We start from the raw sequence: 25,042 nt of genomic DNA on the forward strand, positions 1-25,042 counted from the left end.
CTCCTACACTTTTATAATGTAGAATCTGACTCCCTCCCCTAAAAAAAAAAGAAGAATTTTCTCACTAATGGTTACCGAATTCAAAAATGGATCAAGTCCTGGCATTTTCATCTTAGTCTGTCAGCCCCAGCAGGCAGACGCTCAATTTGGCAATCTGTTTGGCAAGTATCATCTTGAGAAGCTTGAGAGCATGAAGGATGAAAATATCATTTAATGTAACAGGGAGGCAGTCTACTCACATAGGGGGATGAAATGCAGCATCAAGTATACCCCAATCTCATTAGAAGGCTCTCGGTTACAATACCTTCTGTAGTGAGAGAATTGAGCGTTGGATTCCAATTGTTCCACATCATATTAGGCGCTATGTTATGAGACATTTGCTACAGTGTGCATCTCATTACGGCAAGCAAAAACACTTGGCTCTTCAGGGCTGTGTTATAATGAGGATGAACCCAAGAGTTGTGCTGGTGTCAGACAGCAATCATTAATGTCAGCAACATAAATCGTGAAAAATAGAAAACCTACAAAAGATGTTAAATAGATACAAGAGGGTGAGCAATCTTGATCTGCCACTCATCAAATGGCAATTATTTAAGGGATTGGTTTGTGGAGACCAGCTTTGCAGCTACAGTGATAGAAATTATTTGCCACTGCACCAAATGCCATAATAAATGAACAATACACGAGGCCAGAGGTATGCTTGGCCCAATCAGAGAGAAAGGAACAAATCTTTTCTTCCTTCATTTGATACCCAGTGACTGCCCTGCCACCCTCTCCGCTCCCCCCCCCCCCCACCCAAGTTGTCTTTGAGTCATCATTCTCCAACATGCTATGACCCCTAGTGAGGTAAATTTAGACAAATGCATTGATTGTACAGCTAACAAAACATTTAGCATGACAAATCTCAAGACTGCAATTACCAGCGAAGCTGTTTCTACATCTGCTGCCCTGTTCAAGCTGCTCTACTGCGGAGTAGTGAGAGTAACACATGCTGGCCCTATACATTCTGCTGCATTTCCATTTTGAGAACCATAATATACAGAGCAGTAATAGCCAAGGAAAGAGACCACTTCTAAAGTATCTTTGATAGGGTAGACGTAGAGAAGATGTTTCCATTTGTGGGAGGGACCAAAACTAGGAGCCATAAAAATAAGATAGCCACTATTAAATCCATTAGGGAATTCTGGAGAAATGTCTTTACCCAGAGAGGGGTAAGAATGTGGAACTCGCTACCACATGGAGTGGTTGAGGTGAATAGCATAGAAGCATTTAAGGGGAAGCTAGATAAACACATGAGGGAGAAAGGAATAGAAGGATGTGCTGATTAAGTTAGATGAAGAGAGGTGGGTGGAGCATAAGTGCCAGCATAGACCAGCTGGGCCGAATGGCCTGTTTCTGTGCTGTACATTCTATGTAATTCTATGCAACAGGCAGGCAAGAGAAGATCTGCTGCTAAACAAATGTATTTATGAAAGGAAACACATAATAGGTCGAAAATAGACATTACCAGAGAGAGCCAGAAAAAGAATCATTTGGAGAAGCGAGACAAGCAAAATAAAAACCAGAGAACTTAATGGCCTCGATATTAACCGCCTCATCCCCGACCCCCGACTGGGGGAGGGTTTAAAATTTAAACAGGGAACGCGTCCCCAATCCACCGTGTACACGCCTGCCGCCATTTTAACGGCAGCAGGCATCGTGTCTTGCGAGTGCCTCGCTGTGAAAAGACGGGGCACTTCATTAACATATTTGAATCAGGCTCCCACGGAGCGATTGGGAACCTGATTTAAATATAACAGTTGCCATGCGGATTTCCCTTACACCATTCCTTGTGGGCCAGGAGGAGCAGAAGGTCTCCTCCCAGCCCAACAAGGAAGCCTTTGGCCTCCCCTCTGCCGATCGCGACCTCTCTCTCCCCTCTGCCGTGTTCGGTGACCTCCCCCTTGCTCCACGCACCCTCCCTAGGCACCGATCTCCGGCCATCCCCCCTCCCAATTATTAGGGACCGTCCCCAAGGGTCCCGCGGCTGCGGCCTTCCGTCGCTGGCTGTTCCCACCCGGCAGCCGGCCGGCCTGTCAATTTGCCGGGCTGCCAGGCGGGAAGCGGGAGAAAAGAATGATAACGAGGTCCTGCCGTTAAATTTGGCAGGACCTCCGCGTCTCCGATCTCGCCAGGTTCCCTGGCCATTTTTGCCCTCCCCCACACCCTCCCTGCCTCCCCGCCTCCCCGTAAATATCGTGGCCAATATGCCCGGGTGAGCCAACCAGCACCACCACCCATTTAAATGTACTTTCACACTGCAGTTTGTGATGATGTAAATCTTCGAAGTTACTTTCCCATTAAATATCACTCCATATTTATTGTTTTACATTAGATATTTACATAAAGAGATGATAAAATATGATTATAAACGGGGGCTAAGAGCATTATAAGGTTTCATTTTATTGGAAGAATGGTGAACCATATTGAAAACACATCCTTTATGTTTAGTTTTGACCATGCAAATGCTAGTATTTAATGAGATTGAAATCCTAAATTGCACATTTATAGCATCCTGGTGACAACAGTTTCCAAAGATGAGTGATTTTAAATTAATCCAGCGCAATACCAATGATACCCAAAAGCTATTATAAAATGGCATTAATTAACATTTAGAGTGCTGCCAATCTAAAAGTATGTTCCAATACCACAGCAGAGATCTATGATTAGCAGGCCATAAATAATTCAAGTCTGTGATCAGCTTATTGAGTTATTTATTGTTCAACCTCCCAGAATGAAAGGATTATTTTTGGTTGAATAATTTTTGAATTACATTACAGAACGAACTTGTGCATTTTCCTGATCCTAGTGATTTACATATGTCTAGACATTGGTTTTATTTTGCATTCTCAGAACATTTATCCTTTTATACAAGAGGATGGTTTGATTGAGTGGAGTTCAAGTTTAAAGAAAGAACTTGCATTTATATAGCGCCTTTAACGACCTCAGGTTTTCCGAAATCAGTTTTGCGGCCAGTGAAGTACTTTTGAAGTGTAGTCGTTGTTGTAATGTAGGAAACGTCAATTTGTGCACAGCGAGGTCCCACAAACAGCAATGTGATAATGACCAGATAGTCTATTTATAGGTGTTGGTTGAGGAATAAATTTTGGCCAGGACACTGCTTTTCTTTGAATAACGTCATGAGATCTTTTACATCCACCTGAGAGGGTCGATGGGGCCTTGGTTTAATGTCACCTCCGAAAGACGGCACCTCCGACAGTGCAGCACTCCCTCAGTACTGCACTGGAGGGTCAGCCTAGATTATGTGCTCAAGTCTCTGGAGTGGGACTCAAACACACAACCTTTTGACTCACTGAGCCATAGCTGACACTGGGGTAGGACATTGGGTTAGAAATTGATCAGCGCTGCGGCCATTTTCTGGATGAAAAACTGGGGGGTCAAAAGTGACCAATTTCTCTGGGCTATACCCTGCACCCCAAGGACACCTGAAAAACGTCCATCACCATATTGGCCTTGGACAATTTTCTGGGGCGGCCACCTAAAACAGGCGTTGGGCACCTTGCATGAGAGGTCTAACATCTGTTTTAGGAACACTCAGGGAAATTGGACTGCTCTGAGCAGGCGTGCTCATATTTTCTAGGCTTGGTTACAGTCAATCAAAATTAGTTAGCTGAGGCCCAAGGCCCAATTTCAGGTGGGCCTCGGGCCACCCAGTTCGGGTGTGCACTGCTTGCACAGCACTGATTCTGGGCCCACAAATGGACCCATACGAATTTCTACCCCGTTTGTGTTGCTCCTCTTTCTATTGCTAATTTCTCCCACTTCTCCTCCTCTCCTGAAGGCCTGGTTTTGTTACTGTTCCACATGATCAGTAGCCCAAGTAGCCATTATTCATTGGTGAGCCGTATTAGTGAGTATCGGCCAGCTATTTGACTGCAGGAGCCGTTGTAAATGAGTCTGATCCTGTCCTCAATCGATGTCTATATTTGTGCACTCTCAATAGGGGATCACTGGAAAGCAATTAACAACGGAAAACATGCCTGATTATCTACTCCTCAACCCAACGATAGGGAGGCTATTGGACAAACGAGCTAAGATAGGTTTGTTAACACTATTTATGCAGTCTTTTTATTTCCATGTTATCCAATCAGATCCAATAGTTGTACAAATGTTATGTTCAATTATTCTAGTCAGCCTGATGTGATAAAAATTACAAAATTAATCGTTTGATGGTGCAAATGGAGAAGATACTTTGAAAAGAGACAGTCTCAATCACTGGTAATCAAAAGCAAGATGGAACTGGGTGGGAAGGTAACATGCAGATAGTTATGACTGCCCTGTTTATAAGTTACTGACTCTTTATAATCTACAGTGTTAATGTACATTTTACTATGTGATTGATTTTGAGTACGTAATTTTGAAACAATCTGTGAAATACTTTTTTTTTAACTAGCCATATTGACGCAAAAGTTGATGTTCTGAATGCATAAAGTATTGGGTCACCCTGATGGATAGTCTCCTATACAATCTGTACCAAATGCCTATGAAACAATATTTCATCCTGGCAGTAGACAGCAGAGTCTACAAGATGTATGGTTAGGTTTCTCTCGGCATTTCCACAAGAAAACGTACAACAGTCTGTGTTCATTAACAGCTGAATACATCATACTGCTGAATTCATGATCCTTACAACATGACAACTGACAATATTTAACATGTTTCTACACTCCCGTGTAGATTACGTAGTTGAATGTACGCTGACCTACATTGGCTCCCAGTCCGAAAAAGCCTCGATTTTAAAATTCTCATTCTTGTCTTCGAATCCCTCCATGGCCCTCGCCCCTCCCTCTCTCTGTAACCTCCCCCAACCCTACAACCCGCCGGGATCTCTGCGCTCCTCCAACTCTGGCCTCTTGCGCATCCCTGATTTTCATCGCTCCACAATTGGCGGCCGTGCCTTCAGCTGCCTGGGCCCGAAGCTCTGGAATTCCTCCCTAAACCTCTCCACCTCTCTACCTCTCTCTCCTTCTTTAAGACGCTCGTTAAAACCTACCTCTTTGACCAAGCTTTTGGTCACCTGTCCTAATATCTCCTTATGCGGCTCAGTGTCAAATTTTGTTTGAAAATCGCTCCTGTGAAGCGCCTTGGGACGTTTTACTACATTGAAGGCGCTATATAAAATGCAAGTTGTTCTCGTTGAATCTGTGGAAGAAAATTCTGCCATCAATTATTGGTGAGGTATTAACACTGCCATAATTTTAAGATGCTAATTCTATAACATACGAGTGCATAGAAAACACAGGCTGTGATCATCAATTATGCTAGTATAATTTATAATAACCAAAATATGCCACTGTTGCTGCATACAAGATGAAATGACATGGGAATCAGTGTACAATAAATGATGCTATGATTATAAGTATTTAGTTCACAGAATACATGAAAGTTGGTTTATTTCATCAACAGCATAATAGCTACTTGACATTTCTGAACCTATAGAGATCATCAAAAAAACATCTATTATACTTAATTGATTTTTCACACTCATAGCAAGTTGCATTAACTATGAATTTGTCCTTGAAGGCAGTCGGGAATGCTAATCAGAGAATCATTAAGGAATTGTACGAGTGATGATTTCTCTATAGAACAAATATGTTCTTTTTAAGATACATCTGTAACCCACAAAAATGGTGATGAGTAATAACAATCAGGTAGCAAACAGCAATTTCCTTGTTCATTATTCTTTAAGTGAAGGGCACATGAAATGTGATAACATCAGCCTCTTTGCAGATTTTTTGTTGTTCAAAATCATCCAACTTTGAAAATTTTTTTTAGAGGCGGATGTATTATCTGCCAGTTAACTCTCAAATTGCTCCACAATTTGAAATACCTACAAACAAGTACAAGTGTTATAGTTGGAAAAATATCACTAATATTTTAATATAATCTGAGTGAAAGATATCTCTGGCCTTTTTTGCTGTTTCTTATTTCCTCTTGATCACACTTTCCTACATACACAGCTGACACACAGTGGCAGTAAACACCATTGGTGACTCTCAGGGTTGACATTCCACTGCGTGTGGTAGAACATATCATAGAATGATACAGCAAAGAAGGAGGCCTTTCGGCCCATCGTGTCTGTGCCGGCTCTTTGAAAGAGCTATACAATTAGTCCCACTCCCCCTGCTCTTTCCCCCATAGCCCTGCAAATTTCTCCTTTTCAAATATTTATCCAATTCCCTTTTGAAAGTTACTGTTGAATCTGCTTCAGCCGCCCTTTCAGGCAGTGCATTCCAGATCATAACAACTCGCTGCGTAAAATAATTTCCCCTCATCTCCCCTCTGGTTCTTTGGCCAATTACCTTAAATCTGTGTCCTTGAGTTACTGACCCTCCTGCCAGCGGAAATAGTTTCTCCTTATCTTCTCTATCAAAATCCCTCACAATTTTGAACACCTCTATTAAATCTCCCCTTAACCTTCTCTGCTCTAAGGAGAACAAATTCAGCTTCTCCAGCTTCTCCACATTACTGAAGACCGTCATCCCTGATATCATTCTAGTAAATCTCCTCTGCACCCTCCCCAAGGCCTTGACATCCTTCCTAAAGAGTGGTGCCCAGAATTGGACACAATACTCCAGCTGAGGCCTGACCAGTGATTTCTAACGGTTTAATGGGGGCAGTGGGTGATCTTTTGTGCATCTTAAGGCACCTATTTATTTTACGGTGCATTCACACTACAGCTGCAGTGTTGGTGTGAACTGGTCTCACTTTGGACTGATGCATATATTGAAACGTATAAAATTCTGACAGACTGGATGCAGGAAGGATGTTTCCCCTGGCTGGGGTGGGTGGGGGGAGGGGGTCCAGAACGAGGGGTCACAATTTCAGGATACGTGGTAGGACATTTAGGACTGAGATGAGGAGAAATTTCTTCACTCAGAGAATGGTGAACCTGTGGAATTCTCTACCACAGAAGGCTGTGGAGGCCAAGTCACTGAATATATTTAAGAAGGAGATAGATAGATTTCTAACACAGAAGGCGTCAAGGGGTATGGGGAGAGAGCGGGAATATGGTATTGAGATAGAGGATCAGCCGTGATCATATTGAATGGCGGAGCAGGCTCGAAGGGCCGAATGGCCTACTCCTGCTCCTATATTCTATGTTTCTATGCTTTGGTTCTGTTGGAAATGCAGTTTGAATCCAGACTCAATACTTGGAGGAGGGAATCACACTCTGCTTCACTGCAGGCTCAGTTTGGGCCCTGACACCTGTTTCACAATCCATATGTTTAATGACAGTCTGAAGCTGAAAACACTTCAGCACAATGCTAAACCGATAGAGTCGATGCATCCTTAAACAGTCTAGCACCTGGCTTCGAAATGAACCTAGACCAGAATTTGGTGTGAGTGCATAAAGATTACCCATCGGAAAATTTCCCCAGGACCTTAATAAAACGGTGCACAAGGAGTATCACATGAATCTGTTAACCAGATTGATCAGCAGAACTTCAAACTCTTAGAGAATAAAACTGATTGCAGATAGTAAATAAAGTAGATGAAACACTGTCTCATACCAGCCATATATTACCTTTTAGGTAATCAGACGCTCTTGTATTATGTATGTTGGTGCCATTTATTAAATCTTTACTTTATACAACACCTTCGGAAGGACATATTGGCCTTGGAGGGAGTGCAGCGTAGGTTTACTAGAATGATACCCGGACTTCAAGGGTTAAGTTACGAGGAGAGATTACACAAATTGGGGTTGTATTCTCTGGAGTTTCGAAGGTTAAGGGGTGATCTGATCGAAGTTTATAAGATATTAAGGGGAACGGATAGGGTGGATAGAGAGAAACTATTTCCGCTGGTTGGGGATTCAAGGAGCAGGGGGCACAGTCTGAAAATTAGAGCCAGACCTTTCAGGAGCAAGATTAGAAAACATTTCTACACACAAAGGGTGGTAGAAGTTTGGAACTCTCTTCCGCAAATGGCAATTGATACTAGCTCAATTGCTAAATTTAAATGTGAGATAGATAGCTTTTTGGCAACCAAAGGTATTAAGGGATATGGGCCAAAGGCAGGTATATGGAGCTAGATCACAGATCAGCCATGATCTTATCGAATGGCGGAGCAGGCACGAGGGGCTGAATGGCCTACTCCTGTTCCTATGTTCCTAACAACAACTTGTTTTGATGTAGCGCATAGAAAGACTTCTGCTTTCACACCTTGGTCAAAGAGGTGGGATTTAAGGAGGGCCTTAAAGGAGAAGAGGGAGATGGAGAGGTTTAGGGAGGGAATTCAAGCATGGGGCCCACCAGCTGATGGTGTGGCTGCCAATGGTGGAGCGAAGTGGGGGAGGGGGGATATGCACAAAAGGCAAGAGGTGGAGCAACTGTGTCCTGGGAGGGTTGTAGAGCATGGAAGGGGTTACAGAGATAGAGGGGGGCGAGGCCATGAATGGATTTCAACATGAGGATCAGAATTTTAAATTGGAGGCATTGGGTGACCGGGAGCCAATGTAGACCAGCAATGACATGAGTGATGGGTGAGCAGAACTTCAAGGAGGATAGGATATTGGCAGCAGAGTTTTGGATGAGCTAAAGTTTACATAGCGTGGAGGATGGGAGGCAGACAGATTGAGGCAGAGGCGGAGACAGGCGATGTTACAAAGGTGGAAGTAGGCTGCCTTTGTGATGGAGAGGATGTGGAGTTAGAACATAAGAAATAGGAGCAGAAGTAAGCCATACGGCCCCTCGAGCCTGCTCTGCCATTCAGTAAGATCATGGCTGATCTTTGACCTCAACTCCACTTTCCTGCCCAATCCCCATATCCCTCGATGCCCTTAAGAGTCCAAAAATTTATCGCTATCATTATTGAATATACTCAACGACTCAGCATCCACAGCCCTCTGGGGTAGAGAATTCCAAATATTCACAACCTCTGAGTGAAGAAATTCCTCCTCATTTCAGTCTCAAATGTCCAACCCCTTATCTTGAAACTATGGCCCCTAATGCTTGACTCTCCAGCCAGGGGAAACAGCCTCTCAGCATCTACCCTGTCAAGCCCTCTCAGAATCTTGTATGTTTCAATGAGATCACCTCTCATTCTTCTAAACTCCAGAGTATATTGGCCCATTCTACTCAATCTTTCCTCATAGGACAACCCTCTCATCTCAGGAATCAATCTAGTGAACCTTTGTTGCACCGCCTCTAAGGTAAGTATATCCTTCCTTAGGTAAGGAGACCAAAACTGTACACAGTACTCCTGGTGTTGTCTCACCAAAGCCCTGTACAATTGCAGCAAGACTTCATTACTCTTGCACTCCAACCCCCTTGCAGTAAAGAACAACATGCCAATTGCCTTTGTAATTGCTTGCTTTACCTGCACGTTAACTTTTTGTGTTTTGTGTACAAGGACACCCAAATCTCTCTGAACACCAACATTTAATAGTTTTTAAAATATTCTGTTTTTTTATTCTTCTTACCAAAGTGAATAACCTCACATTTCCCCTTTTCTTGCCCACTCACTTAACCTGTCTTTGCAGACTCTTTGTGTCCTCCTCACTCACCTAGCTTTGTATCATCAGCGAACTTGGATACATTACACTCGGGCCCATCATCCAAGTCATTAATATAGATTGTAAATAGCTGAGTCCCAAGCACCGATCCTTGCACAAAAGGCAAGAGTCGGAGCAACAGTGTCCTGGAAGGGTTGTAGGTCTGGAGGAGGTTACAGAGATAGGGAGGGGCGAGGCCATGAATGGATTTCAACGTGAGGATCAGAATTTTAAATTGGAGGCATTGGGGGACCGGGAGCCAATGTAGACCAGCTCTGACATGAGTGATGGGTGAGCAGGACTTTGTGGAGGATAGGATATGGGCAGCAGAGTTTTGGATGAGCTAAAGTAACACCACTAGTTACAGCCTGCCAACCTGAAAATGACCCGTTTATTCCTACTCACTGTTTTCTGTCCGTTAACCAATCCTCTATCCATGCTAATATATTACCCCCAAACCCATGAGCCCTTATCTTGAGTAACAACCTTTTTTGTGGCACCTTATCGAATGCCTTTTGAAAATGCAAATATACTACATCCACTAGTTCCCTAGACCTTCAAAACATTCCAGTAGATTTGTCAAACATGTTTTCCCTTTCATAAAACCATGTTGACTCTGCCTAATAATGTTATGATTTTTTACGTGCCCCATTACCACTTCCTTAATAATAGATTCCAGCATTTTCCCAACTACTGATGTCAGGCTAACTGGTCTGAAGTTCCCTGTTTTCTCTCTCCCTCCTTTCTTGAATAGCGGTGTTACATTTGCTGCCTTCCATTTTATCTGGGACCATTCTAGAATCTAGGGAATTCTGGAAGATCACAACCAATGCACCCACTATCTCTGCAGCCACCTCTTTTAGAACCCTGGGATGTCGGCCATCAGGTCCAGGGGATTTTTCAACTTTTAGTCCCATTAATTTCTCCAGTACATTTTCTTTACTAATATTAACTTCTTTAAGTTCCTCTCTCTCTTTAGACCCTTGGTTCCCCACTATTTCTGGTATGACAGATACAAAATATTTGTTTAATGTCTGTGCCATTTCCTTATTCCCCATTATAATCTCTCCTGTCTCTGCCTCTAGGGGACCCACGTTTACTTTCACTAGTCTTTTCCTTTTTACATACTTGTAGAAGCTCTTAAATCTGTTTTTACATTTCTTGCTAGTTTACTCAGATATTCTATTTTCTCCCTCTTTATCAACTTTTTGGTCATCCTTTGCTGATTTCTAAAACTCTCCCAATCCTCAGGCCTACTACTCTTCTTGGCAACATTTTAAGCCTTTTCTTTTATTCTAATACTGTCCTTAACTTCTTTAGTTAGCCACGGATGGATCACTTTTCCCGTGGGGTTTTTATTCCTCAATGGAATGTATATTCATTGAGAATTATGAATTATTTCTTTAAATGTTTGCCATTGCTTATCTACCGTCATATCTTTTAATCTAATTTCCTAATCAACCTTAGCCAACTCGCCCCTCATAGCTATGTAGTTGGCTTTGTTTAAGTTTAAGACTCTAGTTTCGAACTTAAGGACGTCACTCTTGAACTCAATATGAAATTCTATCATATTATGACCACTCTGCCCCAGAGGAACCATTACTATGCGATTACTAATTAAACCTGTCTCATTATACAAGACAAGATCTAAAATGGTCTTTTCCCTGGTTGGTTCCACAAGGTATTGTTCTAGGAAACTGTCTCAAATGTATTCTATGAACTCGTCCTCCAAACTACTTTTGCCAATTTGATTTGCCCAGTTTATGAGGACTAAAGTCCCCCATGATTATTGCATTGCCTTTGTTACAAGCTCCTCTTATTTCTATGATTAATACTCTGTCGAACAGACCGGATGGTTTCCATCCCAGGGTTTTAAAGGAAGTAGGTGAGCACATTGCAGATGCCCTAACTATAATCTTTCAAAGTTCTCTAGATTCAGGGACTGTACCTCGAGATTGGAAAATTGCACATGTCGCTCCGCTTTTTAAGAAAGGAGAGAGAGGGAAGCCAGGGAATTATAGACCAGTTAGCCTAACATCTGTTGTGGGGAAAATGCTGGAGTCTATAATTAAGGATAGTGTGACTGAACACCTCGAGAATTTTCAGTTAATCAGAGAGAGCCAGCATGGATTTGTGAAAGGTAGGTCGTGCCTGACAAACCTGATTGAATTTTTTGAAGAGGTGACTAAAGTAGTGGCCAGGGGAATGTCAATGGATGTTATTTATTTGAACATCCAAAAGGCATTTGATAAAGTCCCACATAAGAGACCGTTAGCTAAGATAGAAGCTCATGGAATCGAGGGAAAAGTACGGACTTGGTTGGGAAGTTGGCTGAGCGAAAGGCGACAGAGAGTAGGGATAATGGGTAGGTACTCACATTGGCAGGATGTGACCAGTGGAGTCCCGCAGGGATCTGTCTTGGGGCCTCAATTATTCACAATATTTATTAACGACTTAGATGAAGGCATAGAAAGTCTCATGTCTAAGTTTGCCGATGACACAAAGATTGGTGGCATTGTAAGCAGTGTGGATGAAAACATAGAATTACAAAGGGATATTGATAGATTAGGTGAATGGGCAAAACTGTGGCAAATGGAATTCAATGTAGACAAATGTGAGGTCATCCACTTCGGATCAAAAAAGGATAGAACAGGGTACTTTCTAAATGGTAAAAAGTTAAAAACAGTGGATGTCCAAAGGGACTTAGGGGTTCAGGTACATTGATCATTGAAGTGTCCTGAACAGGTGCAGAAAATAATAAATAAGGCTAATGGAATGCTGGCCTTTATATCTAGAGGACGAGAGTACAAGGGGGCAGAAGTTATGCTGCAGCTATACTAAACCATGGTTAGACCGCATCTGGAGTACTGTGAGCAGTTCTGGGCACCGCACCTTCGGAATGACATATTGGCCTTGGAGGGAGTGCAGCGTAGGTTTACTAGAATGATACCTGGACTTCAAGGGTTAAGTTACGGGAAGAGATTACACAAATTGGGGTTGTATTCTCGGGAGTTTCGAAGGTTAAGGGGTGATCTGATCGAAGTTTATAAGATATTAAGGGGAACAGATAGGATGGATAGAGAGAAACTATTTCCACTGGTTGGGGATTCTAGGAGTAGGGGGCACAGTCTAAAAATTAGAGCCAGACCTTTCAGGAGTGAGATTAGAAAAGATTTCTACACACAAAGGGTGGTAGAAGTTTGGAACTTTCTTCAGCAAACGGCAATTGACGCTAGCTCAATTGCTAAATTTAAATGTGAGATAGATAGCTTTTTGGCAACCAAAGATATTGAGGGATATGGGCCAAAGGCAGGTATATGGAGTTAGATCACAGATCAGCCATGATCTTATCAAATGGCGGAGCAGGCTCGAGGGGCTGAATGGCCTACTTCTGTTCCTATATTCCTATGTTCCTTTGTTCCTAACAAGAGCAGGTCAGAGGCTGGGTATTCTGCAGCAAGTGACTCACCTCCTGACTCACCTCAGCCTTTCCACCATCTACAAGGCACAAGTCAGGAATGTGATGGAATACTCTTCACTTGCCTGGATGAGTGCAGCTCCAACAATACTCAAGAAGCTCGACACCATCCAGGACAAAGCAGCCCGCTTGATTGGCACCCTATCCACCACCCTAAACATTCGCTCCCTTCACCACCGGTGCACAGTGGCTGCAGTGTGTACCATCCACAGGATGCACTGCAGCAACTCGCCAAGGCTTCTTCGACAGCACCTCCCAAACCCGCGACCTCTACCACCTAGAAGGACAAGGGCAGCAGGCACATGGGAACAACACCACCTGCACGTTCCCCTCCAAGTCACACACCATCCCAACTTGGAAATATATCACCGTTCCTTCATCGTTGCTGGGTCAAAATCAAACAGCATTGTGGGAGAACCCTCACCACATGGACTGCAGCAGTTCAAGAAGATTCACCACCTTCTCAAGGCAATTAGGGATGGGCAATAAATGCTGGCCTTGCCAGCGACACCCACATCCCATGAACGAATAATAAAAAAATTAAAATCCCTGACTCCCACACCATTCTTTGAGCCACATATTTAACTCTCTGATCTGTTTGACCCTATGCCAACTTACTCGTGGCTCAGGTAGTAATCCAGAGATTATTACCTTTGAGGTTCTGCTTGTTAATTTGGACCCTAACTCCTCAAACTCCCTCAGCAGAATCTCATTCCCAGTTCTACCTATGTCGTTGATTCCTATGTGGACCATGACAACTGGATCCTCCCCCTCATGCTCCAAGTTCTTCTCCAGCCACAAGGAGATATCCTTAACCCTGGCACCGGGCAGGCAACACAGCCTTCGGGATTTCCAGTTGGAAGCTCAGCTTGGACTCATATGGGATACTGAGGTTGCAAACAGACTACTTCAACCCGAGGGAGTGCGCCAGGAGAGGTTGGAATTGGTGGCAAGGGAGCGTAGTTTGTGACAGGGGCCGAAGATGAAGCTTTCAGTCTTCCCAGTGTTTAACTGGAGGACACTGTACCTTATCCAAGACAAGGGGCACGGTTTTCTCCCTGGGCCGGGTACCCCGCGCATCCGCAGATATTTGTGTGGGGAACTCAAAAGCGAATTGAGTGCATCGTAATCTGCGATCGCAACTCAATTGAAGGTGAGTATTTGTGCTTCTGGGTTTCCCATGCGCCAGGCAGCCAGATTTTTTTTTATTCGTTCATGGGATGTGGGCGTCGCTGGCGAGGCCGGCATTTATTGCCCATCCCTAATTGCCCTTGAGAAGGTGGTGGTGAGCCGCCTTCCTGAACCGCTGCAGTCTGTGTGGTGAAGGTTCTCCCACAGTGCTGTTAGGGAGGGAGTTCCAGGATTTTGACCCAGCAACGATGAAGGAACGGCGATATATTTCCAAGTCGGGATGGTGTGTGACTTGGAGGGGAACGTGCAGGTGGTGTTGTTCCCATGTGCCTGCTGCCCTTGTCCTTCTAGGTGGTAGAGGTCGCGGGTTTGGGAGGTGCTGTTGAAGAAGCCTTGTGAGTTGCTGCAGTGCATCCTGTGGATGGTACACACTGCAGCCACAGTGCGCCGGTGGTGAAGGGGTTGGCTGCCTGTTGGCAGTGAACGGAGCTGCAAATCGGAGAGGGGGCAGGAGGGAGAGAGAGATCATCAGCACTGGAAAAAATCGGAGGCGGGGGGAGGTGGGGGGACATGGATGACATATGGCTTCGGGTGGGGGGGGGGTGGGGCCAGCCACCATCGGGATCGGGGTGGGGGATGGGTCGGCCGATCGCGGGGGTCCTGTCGGCCAGGTGAGCTTGTTGGGCCTGGATGAAGCACTCCTGCTCCTCCGGGCCCACAAACAGTGCAATAAAGGCCCTCACCTCATGGATCCGGCCCTTCCCGCCTGCTTTCACCCAACATGAATGGGAAGCGATGGGAAACCTGAACAGGTAAGGTTAAATTCATTTTAATTTTCCAATACGCAAAATGTTAAGTACCTCAAAGTATCTCAATGAGATACACTGCCCTTTTAAGTACCGGCCCACCGGCTTTAAGTGGGGGTGGGACTTCCTGGTGTCTGCTCTCCACACGCAGACAAGCCTGCCTGGGTTAAACCCAGAAGCAAGTGTGTTGGAGATGTGATGGGGGTCCCACTCTGAAAAGTTATTATTTCAACCTCCCACCCGCTCTTGGGGGTTAAGGTTACCCCAAGATGACTGACAAGCAGTCTGACAACACGGAGCAGTGGAAGAGACGTAGTGGAGAGGTAGCGATGGGTGTCTGTGGAACCTGATCTCCTGTCCTTGGGTGATGTTGCTGAGAGGCAGCACGTAGACGAGGAAGAGGAGGGGTCCAAGGACAGATCCATGGGGGACTTCAGAGGTAATGGTGCAGGGGCAGGAAGAGAAATCATTGCTGGTTTGCTCTGGCTATGATTGGATAGGTGCGACTGAAACAAAGCTTGAAAATGGAGGGGAGGCGTTGGAGGAGGTTGGTGAGGTCAATCAGGTCAAGGGTTGCAGAGGTCATTAAGGATGAGGAAGGATAGTGCACCACAGTTACTGAGGATATCATTTAATGACTTTGACTGAGGCTGCTTTAGTGCTGCGGCCTGGGGCTGAAGCCTGATTGGAGAGATTCGAACATGGAGTTGCAGGAAAGATGGGCATGGATTTGGGAGGTGACAATGCATTCAAAACCTTGGAAAGGAAGGGGAGCTTGGAGATGGGTCACTCGTTTACAAGGGCAGAGGCGTTGAGGATGTTTTATTGAGGAGGGGGTGATGAGAGAGAGAGAGAGAGAGAGAGAGAGGGAGGGAGACAATGCTTGAGGAAAGTAAACCATTTACAATGTCAGCTAACATGGGGGCCAGGAAGGGAAATTAGGTGGTCAGCAGTTTTAGTGGAATGGGGTCAAGGGTGCAGGAGATGGACCTCATGGAAAAGATGAGCTTGGAGATAAAAGACCAGCGAGAGGACGATGCAGTTTCAGGGTCAGAGGGGAAAGGGGGGAAGGAGCAGGGGTAACTGAAAGTCATAGAAACAAAACCAATGAACAAACTCATCTGTGTTTTCCTGAATAAAAGGATTTGAAGAGCTGCATATCTAGTAACACAAGGCAGTGGTGAAGAAAATTCAATGGTGTCTTATGTAGTTGCAGGTAATCTTTTTTTTTATTGACAAGTTCCTCTGATTGGTTGAAAATTACTTTGCTAACACATCAGAAAACAACGGGGTAAGATTTAACAGTTACTGGGGATTAAGGAACTTTAATGTAGTTATTTGCAGTGAAATGCCTTCAGCCACTAACCCGAGTGGGGCAATGGGGATTTTCCAATCAGCAGCAATGTCGCTGCCCCAATCAGAACTCATCTGTGACAATCACAGCTTATCACCTTAACCAGCAGGAAATGAGTCTCTTGACCCAAATAAGGAATCAGGCAGATGGTGTTCCAGATGAGCTGATTGGAAAATTGCAATGTAGTGGCAGAGAAAAGACAAAAAGCACATTTACTGAGTCAGAGGTGGTGATCGTTATTGGCGAGGTATTCTTAATGAGGGCAGTAATCTTTTGCTACCCCCTTCTCGCATCTGCGATGAAATACCAAAATAGTCGAATCTTATGTGAGCCAACAGAAGGATTAGCAGGAGGTACAAAAAGATTTAATATTCTCAAGAAGATAAGTAAGGAAAAGTGCTTCTGGGGAGAGGGAGGCCCTCGTCTGATGGCATTAAAGTTAATGGATAGCAAATTGTAGGCAATTTATTTCTCCCTTTTTTCCTTCCTGCTCAATGGCCGCTGTTCCTTTTCCTCCTTGATGTAAAGTGCTTTAATACGTCTTTCTGTACGTAATGAGCATTATAGAAACACAAGTTCTTGTTGTTGATATCAGCAGATCCACCCCAGAATCGGGTATCTTCCCTTCAAAGAGATGCTGCCTCCAAAATTCTGCTGCCCATATCTTAACTCGCACCAAGTCCCAATCACCCATCATCCATCACATTGGCAACACCTCGAATTTGAAATTCTCATCCTTGTGTTCAAATCCCTCCATGGCCTCCCCCTCTCTATCTCTGTAACCTCCGCCAGCCCTACAACCCTCTGAGATCTCTGCGCTGCTCCAATTCTGGCCCCTTGCGCATCTCCGATTTCCTTCGTTCCTCCATTGGCGGCCGTGCCTTCAGCTGCCTCGGCCCTACATTCTGGAATTCCCTCCTGAAACCGCTCCGTCTCTCTCTCTCTCTCTCTCTCTCCTCCTTTAAGATGTTCCTTAAAACCTATCTCTCTGACCAAGCTTTTGGTCACCTGTCCTAATATCTCCTTATGTGGCTCGGTGTCAAATTTTGTTTGATAATCGCTCCTGAGAAGCGCTTTGGGACATTTTACTATGTTAAAGGTGCTGTATAAATGCAGGTTATTGTTGTTGCCTACTAAACCTTAACTAATATGAAACTTAGCCAACAATAATAATTGGAAAACATGTCATTACATTTGACTGTTTACTTAATGTACAAGATTTTCTGCCTGTAAGTACTTATATAAGAGCAAAATCATTTTACTCAAACTAATCTTCTGAGGTATGCTGCTAACTTTTACTTATTTTGTCTCCGTAGATGAACCTAGACCATCTGCAGTATCAAGAACTACCTCACCACAAACTGCTCCAGATTCCACGCATACAGGCACTACAATAACACCAGTGGAGCTGCCTGCACCCCTGGAACTTACTGAATCACCAGCACACGAGAGTATTTAGCAAGCGCAGAGGATATAGCATTTTGACTGGTCGATAGTGCTTTGCAGGTCAGTGACGGGTCGCAGGCATCCTTTTACCAGGTTTGCCAACCCTCCAGGATTGTCCTGGAGTCTCCCGGAATTGAAGATTGATCTCCAGGAACTGCTACGAGCAAACCCGGGAGAAAAGTCGCAGGTTCACTAAAAGTCACAGGTTCACTTTTTTCATTCTCTTCGAACACTTTCCTTTATTAGTTTTTAAAAGTATCAGAGATGGGGAAGAAAGATTGTTTGACTGACAGTCAAGATTCATCCCATCGGGTAATGGAGAGTCTGTTTATTTTCAGCAGGCGGGGGAAGGCATTGTGCCTTGAGAATCGACATGTTGTGTGACCAATGGCGGGAGCATGGGGGCGGGGCTGTTGGAGGTCATGTGATGAAATCTCACGGAGTACGTCCAACCAGAGTTGGCGATGCTACCTCTCACTGAGGCCCAAACAGTGATTAGTGAAAATGTGTCGAAAGTGAAACAACTAAGAGAGCAGGTTACACTTCAGGTGCAAACTGATTTCACTTCACACCAATGCTGCAGTTACTCTATAAATGCAGCTTGAATCGGAGTCAGGGTCCAACCAGACATTGAAGCAAAATATGCTGCTTCACTTTGGAGTAAGTTCAAGGCCGTAATTCCCAAGTTATACCACACAAATTTAGCATCGGTGCGAAGCTGAAATCACTTTGCACCGATGCTAAATTTGTGTAAATGCACCTTAAATGCATCATGGAAGTATAGAATTCAAAGTCAGTAAAATGATGCACTTGGATATATAATTAGTCAAGTCAGCATTTGCTGCTCTAACATAACTCATGCCAACCTAGAAAACTCGCAAAAGCTGGCCAAAATCTTTTAAAAACTCATAAAACAACCAACTATTCAAAATCTAGGCTTGTGACCAGGGCCATTGTTTTTGCATTGGCTGGGCAAGATGAACCATTTCTTTGACGATCAGCATTTTATCTTAAGCAGACAGTGATGCAGCTCGGGATAAACAGTTCTATTGTTAATGATTTCATAGAATTTCTCAATATCTCTGTCGTGACTTAACAGGGGTGTGACAAAAATGAAGTATTTTTCTGAGATTGATTGATTATTGGATTCTTCCCTGGGTCACAGTACAGTCAGTGTTAAAATGAAGTACTGCCAGCTGATTCATTAAGCTGCAGAGGATATACATCATGGTTTGGTATGCAAAAGGCCATTTCAAATGCATTGATATGTGAATGTTTGCCAGCTTGTTTTGTTCATTGTGGACTAATACGTGTCAAGTCAATTGCTCAAACATTCCCTGGTCAAAAACACCGTTTAATCGCAGGGATATTCTCTCGTGGCAATTTTCCCCTCAACCCAAACTCGGAGCAACCTGTACTCATACCCATATGAATTCTCTCTTTTCCCACTCGAGTCATCTTAATGGCCTCTCAGTCAGTTGTTAATTCGATGCCAATTATGGTCAGATTTAGGCTTGGATCTTGCATCTGCCGTTCTCTGGGTAAAATCACATCACGTAAAACCCTTAAAGCCAGCAGAGAGAGACGAAAATTGCTCCTATCAGCTTGAGTGGATTTGAACCCAGGTCTCAAGAGGGGGGGAAAAAAATTAAAGTTTTGATCCATTATGTTGCACTGAAAGTTGAAAATGACATTCAGTTATCTAAAAGTTAATCAGGAATGTTCCTGATTAAAACATTTGCAGACTTTAAGCAAACGTATGTCATTTTAAAGTCACTGGTCTGATGATAATTTCAATTGCGATTCAATAACTACCCTAAAGAAACCAAGACTATCTGGTTACGTAGCAGGTTGTTAAGTAATGAACATTCCTGGAGGTTCATTTTTTTTTCCGATTGCCGAAAGGATGTTTTATTTCACAAATGACACTAACCTTTATAGATATTCCTTTTTTTTTTGTCTTACTCTTTGCAATTTTTTGGCTTTTAAGAATATCCCTTGAGGAGAAATTTTAGCGTGTGAGATTTGGTTTGACTTTATTACAGACTCCCTTTAGTCCCTGATTAATCATATCTTTCTTCGTAGTGAATAGTTTTCATTAGATATGAAGATGCAGGAATCTATTTTTTTTCTGACACAGCAGTATCTGTATATGGGGGCGATCAGATTGCTTGTTTCTCTGTTGCTGTTGATGTAAATGTATTCTTCTGAACTAATGGAAAAAACACTGTCATTGCTTGCAAAATGAATTAAAAGGACAGGACAGAATTTCAATGTTAATTAATCTACTGCAGGAAGCTGTGGTAAGAACCGAAATAGTAGTGTTTCGACCAGAATTGATGCAGATAATAATATTCCAGATGGTGATTGATGTTCCGAATGCAAATTCCTGACCCAACGAGAGCACTATTTTCCTGTTCAAGACACGTCTCAAATAATTTGTGTTGGAGTTATTTTGTCTAATATTTCAACAAGGCTTTTAGTCCAACACTTATGTTAAGCAGATAAACGCCTTGGTTAAAATAACGACCAGAGGGCTATTCACAGCACGATTTCAATTCAGAGTGTTGAATTTTCACTCTGGCTGATTCAAAAATGAGACACCCAGACAGTTGAGAAAAATGTGCATTTCAATAGTGGGCAGCAGCTTGGAAGAAAGCCCAGGATTAATCAAGTTGGATGGGACAGCAGAGGTACAGAGAGGGTGAGCACTCTTTGGCAAGATAATCAATGCTTGGTAGATAATCAATTTCTCTTTCTATCTCTCTCACTAATAGCATCCTTAGTGGACTTTGAGGATAAATAGCTAAGGACATCACGGCTGAACGTGATGGGCCATAAATTGCACCCGAAATAACGGAGGAGATTGACAGCGGTCTCTGTTTCTGGTGGTGAATTGAAGAAGCAGGTTCCTGTGTTTCCACACGCGGACTAAAACGCGGAAATCGTGAACTTATGGTTCGCCAGCGATAGGACAGCTTCGAGTTAAAGAGCCAATCAGAAAAATCACTGAACCAGCGCCAACTTGTTGCTGGAAGCAGGTAAGTACGGACTAAAGTACACTTTAAAAGTTAGGGCTGTGCTGACGCCATTTCTTGCGTTATTAATGAAGCCAGGATGCAACCTGAAGGAACTTTTTTTAGCTGTTAGGGAGTTGTTTAGAAGTTCTGAGAGAGCCGTGTGTCAGAGCTTTCAATTTCTTTTCCGATTTAAGAGCCCCGGAAGTGCCATGGGGACATGAGTAAAAGTAACGTCAGGTGTAGGATCAGCTCCTGGCCCTTTGGCCAGTACTGTATCTGCGGTGGGAGGGGACACGGGGGGTGCAGCAGAGTCACACTCTCATTCAACTCCATGAAATGGACGAGAGCCTGGTGAATATTTGCCAGCTGGGCCCTAATGTTCTGGCCAGCGTCCTTGATCTCCAGTCTCATGGAGGCGAAACGGTCAAGGCACTTGTCGCTCTCATCAGCCATCAATCGTCTCACTCAAGCACTCTCCCTGAGGGTGGCATGTGGGGTCAGGAATGAGGACATTGCTTGAGGTGCCCTCCCCCCCAGGGTGCACTCCCTCCTCATCCTCTAGATACCCCCACCCCCCACCCCTCCCGTTCTTCCTCCTCCCGCTCACTTACTGTGTCACAACCCGCGTCAGCTCAAGCATCATCGCGCTCTGCAGCCAAACGGACACAGGCCTCTGCAGCTGCCGACTCACCGCCTTCTGCAGCCCGAGCGTCCTCAGACGGCTGTGCACCCGTGGGAAGGAAGAACAAAATGTTAAACTGGCGAAGCAACTTCATCTGCCACGACACAGACGCTCGTGTGCTACAGAGCACTGTCATACTCTAATCTCCTTTCCCCAGCCTGCAGCCAACAAACTGGTTTTAAACATGCAGCTGGCCGATACAAGAATGTGAAACTCCCCCCCCCCCTTTCCTCTCGCTCCAGTATCTGATCGGGCACCAGGCACTAAACTGGAAGTGTTGCCCTGCAGCTGAGTGGCCTTTTCTTCATGCTCGGTCATCTCCTTCGTAAAGGCTGAACCGCCGCCGGCCTTTGACCTTTCACGGGCATTACGAGCCGTTTTACTCTGCGCAGACATTTAAAAATAAAACTCTGTTTTGTGTGAGAGACACAAGTTGGGGGTTTGGAGACCGGGACTAATTCACTAGTTGTAATTTAGCACCTCTGACCTCTGGAGCATAGACGAGAGATCTCTACTTGGCGTAGCCCGTCTGCAATGGGAACTGAGTTTTCCGACCAGCTGACGTTAGATTGAACCTTGACCAGACCACCCATGAACAAGCTACTCACAATTCATTGCATTAGTAAAATCGCTGACATTTAGATCTTTACTTTCAAATTTCAAAAAAACTCTACAAGCCCTAGTCGACCGCATTAAATAACTAAATTTTTTGCGGCACTGTTCTGCTGTCCGTGGCATGGTTCTGTTAACGCACGGAGCCTGTGCCACCTCCTTCCGTGCCAACATGCTAAATTTCCGAGGCACCCTAGACTTCCCTAGAGGTCGTCATCACAAAATTTATTACACCTCTTCTCATTGATCTTTTGCTGTAAGTGCAAGAACAGTTCAAACGCCTTTTCAAAAACAGTTCATTTTATTTTAAAGTTCCTTTTAAAGACTGTTTATTTAAGTTTCCTCTGCTTTTTTATAAACTGTTCATTTAGCTTTGGCTGTTTATATTTTTTTTTAAAAAAACATTTTTATTTACAATTACATACAGGATGCTTAACTTTCAATGAATGAAGCCTGCTTACCTCTTTGAGCAAAGAAAGCTGAATCTGTGGGCATGACTTCTCTTCCTGACAGATTTTGTGGGGGTGTCTTCTATTCTCTCAGACTGTTCCATGTGCGCCAACTCTCGCTGCTCAGAGGCTGGGTTGATGGCGCGCAATTAAAATTCAAAATCAAGCAATTCGAGGCCGCGGAGCCCGCAGTGAGTATTTTCGTCACTTTAACTCGCAGGAGCTGCGGTGAATGTTCCCTCGCTGTCCTGCATGATTTCTGGCCCGATAATATACCCTTCTTCAGAAACATGCTGTTAGTTTGTGATTATTCTACTGCAGTGGCTTCACACATGTATTAAAGAAGAATCACTGAGACTGCAAGGACGAGTTAAATATTCAAAAACTGGAATTTGGGCAACAGGCTTCAAATAATTCTCTCACTAGAATCATAGAATCATACAGCACAGAAGGAGACTATTCGGCCCATCATGGCTGTGCCAGCTATTTGAAACAACAGCAACAACAACTTGCATTTATATAGTGCCTTTAACATAGTAAAATGACCCAAGGCGCTTCACAGGAGCGATTATCAAACAAAATTTGACGCTGAGCCACATAAGGAGGTATTAGGACAGGTGACCAAAAGCTTGGTCAAAGAGATAGGTTTTAAGGAGCATCTTAAAGGACGAGAGAGAGAGGTAGAGAGGTTTAGGGAGGGAATTCCAGAGCTTAGGGCCCAGGTAGCTGAAGGATCGGCCGCCAATGGTGGAACAATTAAAATCGGGGATGCGCAAGAGGCAAGAATTGGAGGAGCGCAGAGATCTTGTAGGACTGGAAGAGGTTACAGAGATAGGGAGGGGGTGAGGCCATGGAGGGATTTGAAAACAAGGATGAGAATTTTAAAATCGAGGCGTTCCCAGACCTGGAGCCAATGTAGGTCAGCGAGCACAGGGCTGATGGGTGAACGGGATTTAGGATACGGACAGCAGAGTTTTGGATGAGCTCAAGTTTACAGAGGGTGGAAGATGGGAGGCCAGCCAGGGAGCGCATTGGAATAGTCCAGTCTAGAGGTAACAAAGGCATGGATGAGGGTTTCAGCAGCAGGTGAGCTGAGGCAGGGGCGGAGATGGGCGACGTTATGGAGGTGGAAGTAGGCAAAAGTTTTGGTGGAGTGGGTATGTTGTCAGAAGATCATCTCGGTCAAATAGGTTGCCAACGGCCTGGCTCAGCCTCAGACATTGGCCAGGGAGAGGGATGGAGTCAGTGGCCAGGGAACGGAGTTTGCGTCGGGGACCAAAAACAATGGCTTCGGTCTTCCCAATATTTATTTATCTAATGGTTATCCAACAGCTATCCAATTAGTCCACTCTCCCCGTTCTTTCCCCATAGCCCTGCAAATGTTTCCTCTTCAAGTATTTATCCAATTCCCTTTTTTTGAAAGTTACCATCGAATCTGCTTCCACCGCCCTTTCAGGCAGCGCATTCCAGATCATAACAACTCGGTGCGTAAAAAAAAAAACATTCTCCTCATCTCCCCTCTGGTTCTTTTGCCAATTACCTTAAATCTGTCTGCTCTGGTTACCAACTATCCTGCCAGTGGAAACAATTTCTCTTTATTTACTCTATCAAAACCCTTCATAATTTTGAAAGCCTCTATTAAATCTCCACTTCACATTCTCTGCTCTAAGGAGAACAATCCCTGCTTCTCCAGTCTCGCCACATAATGAAATCCTTTATCCTTGATACGGCAATAGTAAATCTCCTCTGCCCCCTCTCCAAGTCCTTGACATCCTTCCTAAAGTGTAATGCCCAGAATTAGTCACAGTACTCCAGCTGAGGCCTAACCTATGATTTATAAAGGTTTAGCATAACTTCCTTGCACAACTTGCACTAATTTCTCAATTGTAATTAAAGCTTTATTTATAGAGGGAAAAAATGGATAAATCTTTAATATTTATACCATCATATTATTAATGGAAGAGACAAAATATCAAACCCAATTCTTGTGCAGAGCCAGCCTGTTGCAAACCAAAGTTTGGGTATGAGATAACTTGAACTCAACACTCGTTTAACAATCAATTTTGTACCCAAGCACATTTTCACTGAGAACAGCTCGATTGTTCATGAGATAGAGTCATGATTCTGTGTACCTTATAACATACTGTGGGCATTGTACTCAGAAACCTACCTTATAATTAGAAATGTTAAATTTTTATTTAAGCTAACATACAGAAGTTTACTATTAAAGGAATGAGTTTTACTTGCCCACTTGTGGGCGGGGCTTCTCTTCTTGACAGATTCTGTGGGCGGGGCTTCCATTCCCACAGTCTCTATCGGTACAAAGTGACCTGCTCTGATTTCACAGCGCTGAACCGAAAAAAAAATTGAAAGGGGAGCAAGCAGACGTCTGAGACCACGAGGTAAGAATTTTCGTAATCTTTGTCCACAGGATGTTGTAAATATCATCTTAGATAATAAAAATGTTTATAGATGCAAACACGAAAATAATTACTTGGAATGAAAATT

General features: G+C 44.0%; 1 long non-coding RNA gene across 1 annotated transcript in view; it reads right to left on the reverse strand.

Moving 5' to 3' along the window:
- LOC137322598 (uncharacterized) overlaps positions 1–21,736 on the reverse strand; it is a 32,946-nt gene extending 11,210 nt beyond the window's left edge. The window contains exon 1 of the long non-coding RNA XR_010963199.1: positions 21,403–21,736. This is a non-coding gene — a long non-coding RNA (uncharacterized lncRNA). The remainder of the gene's footprint in view (positions 1–21,402) is intronic.
- Positions 21,737–25,042: the final 3,306 nt, after the last annotated feature.

The sequence above is a fragment of the Heptranchias perlo genome, chromosome 6 (genome assembly GCF_035084215.1).
Source record: "Heptranchias perlo isolate sHepPer1 chromosome 6, sHepPer1.hap1, whole genome shotgun sequence".
In the NCBI taxonomy this organism is placed as follows: Eukaryota; Metazoa; Chordata; class Chondrichthyes; order Hexanchiformes; family Hexanchidae; genus Heptranchias; species Heptranchias perlo.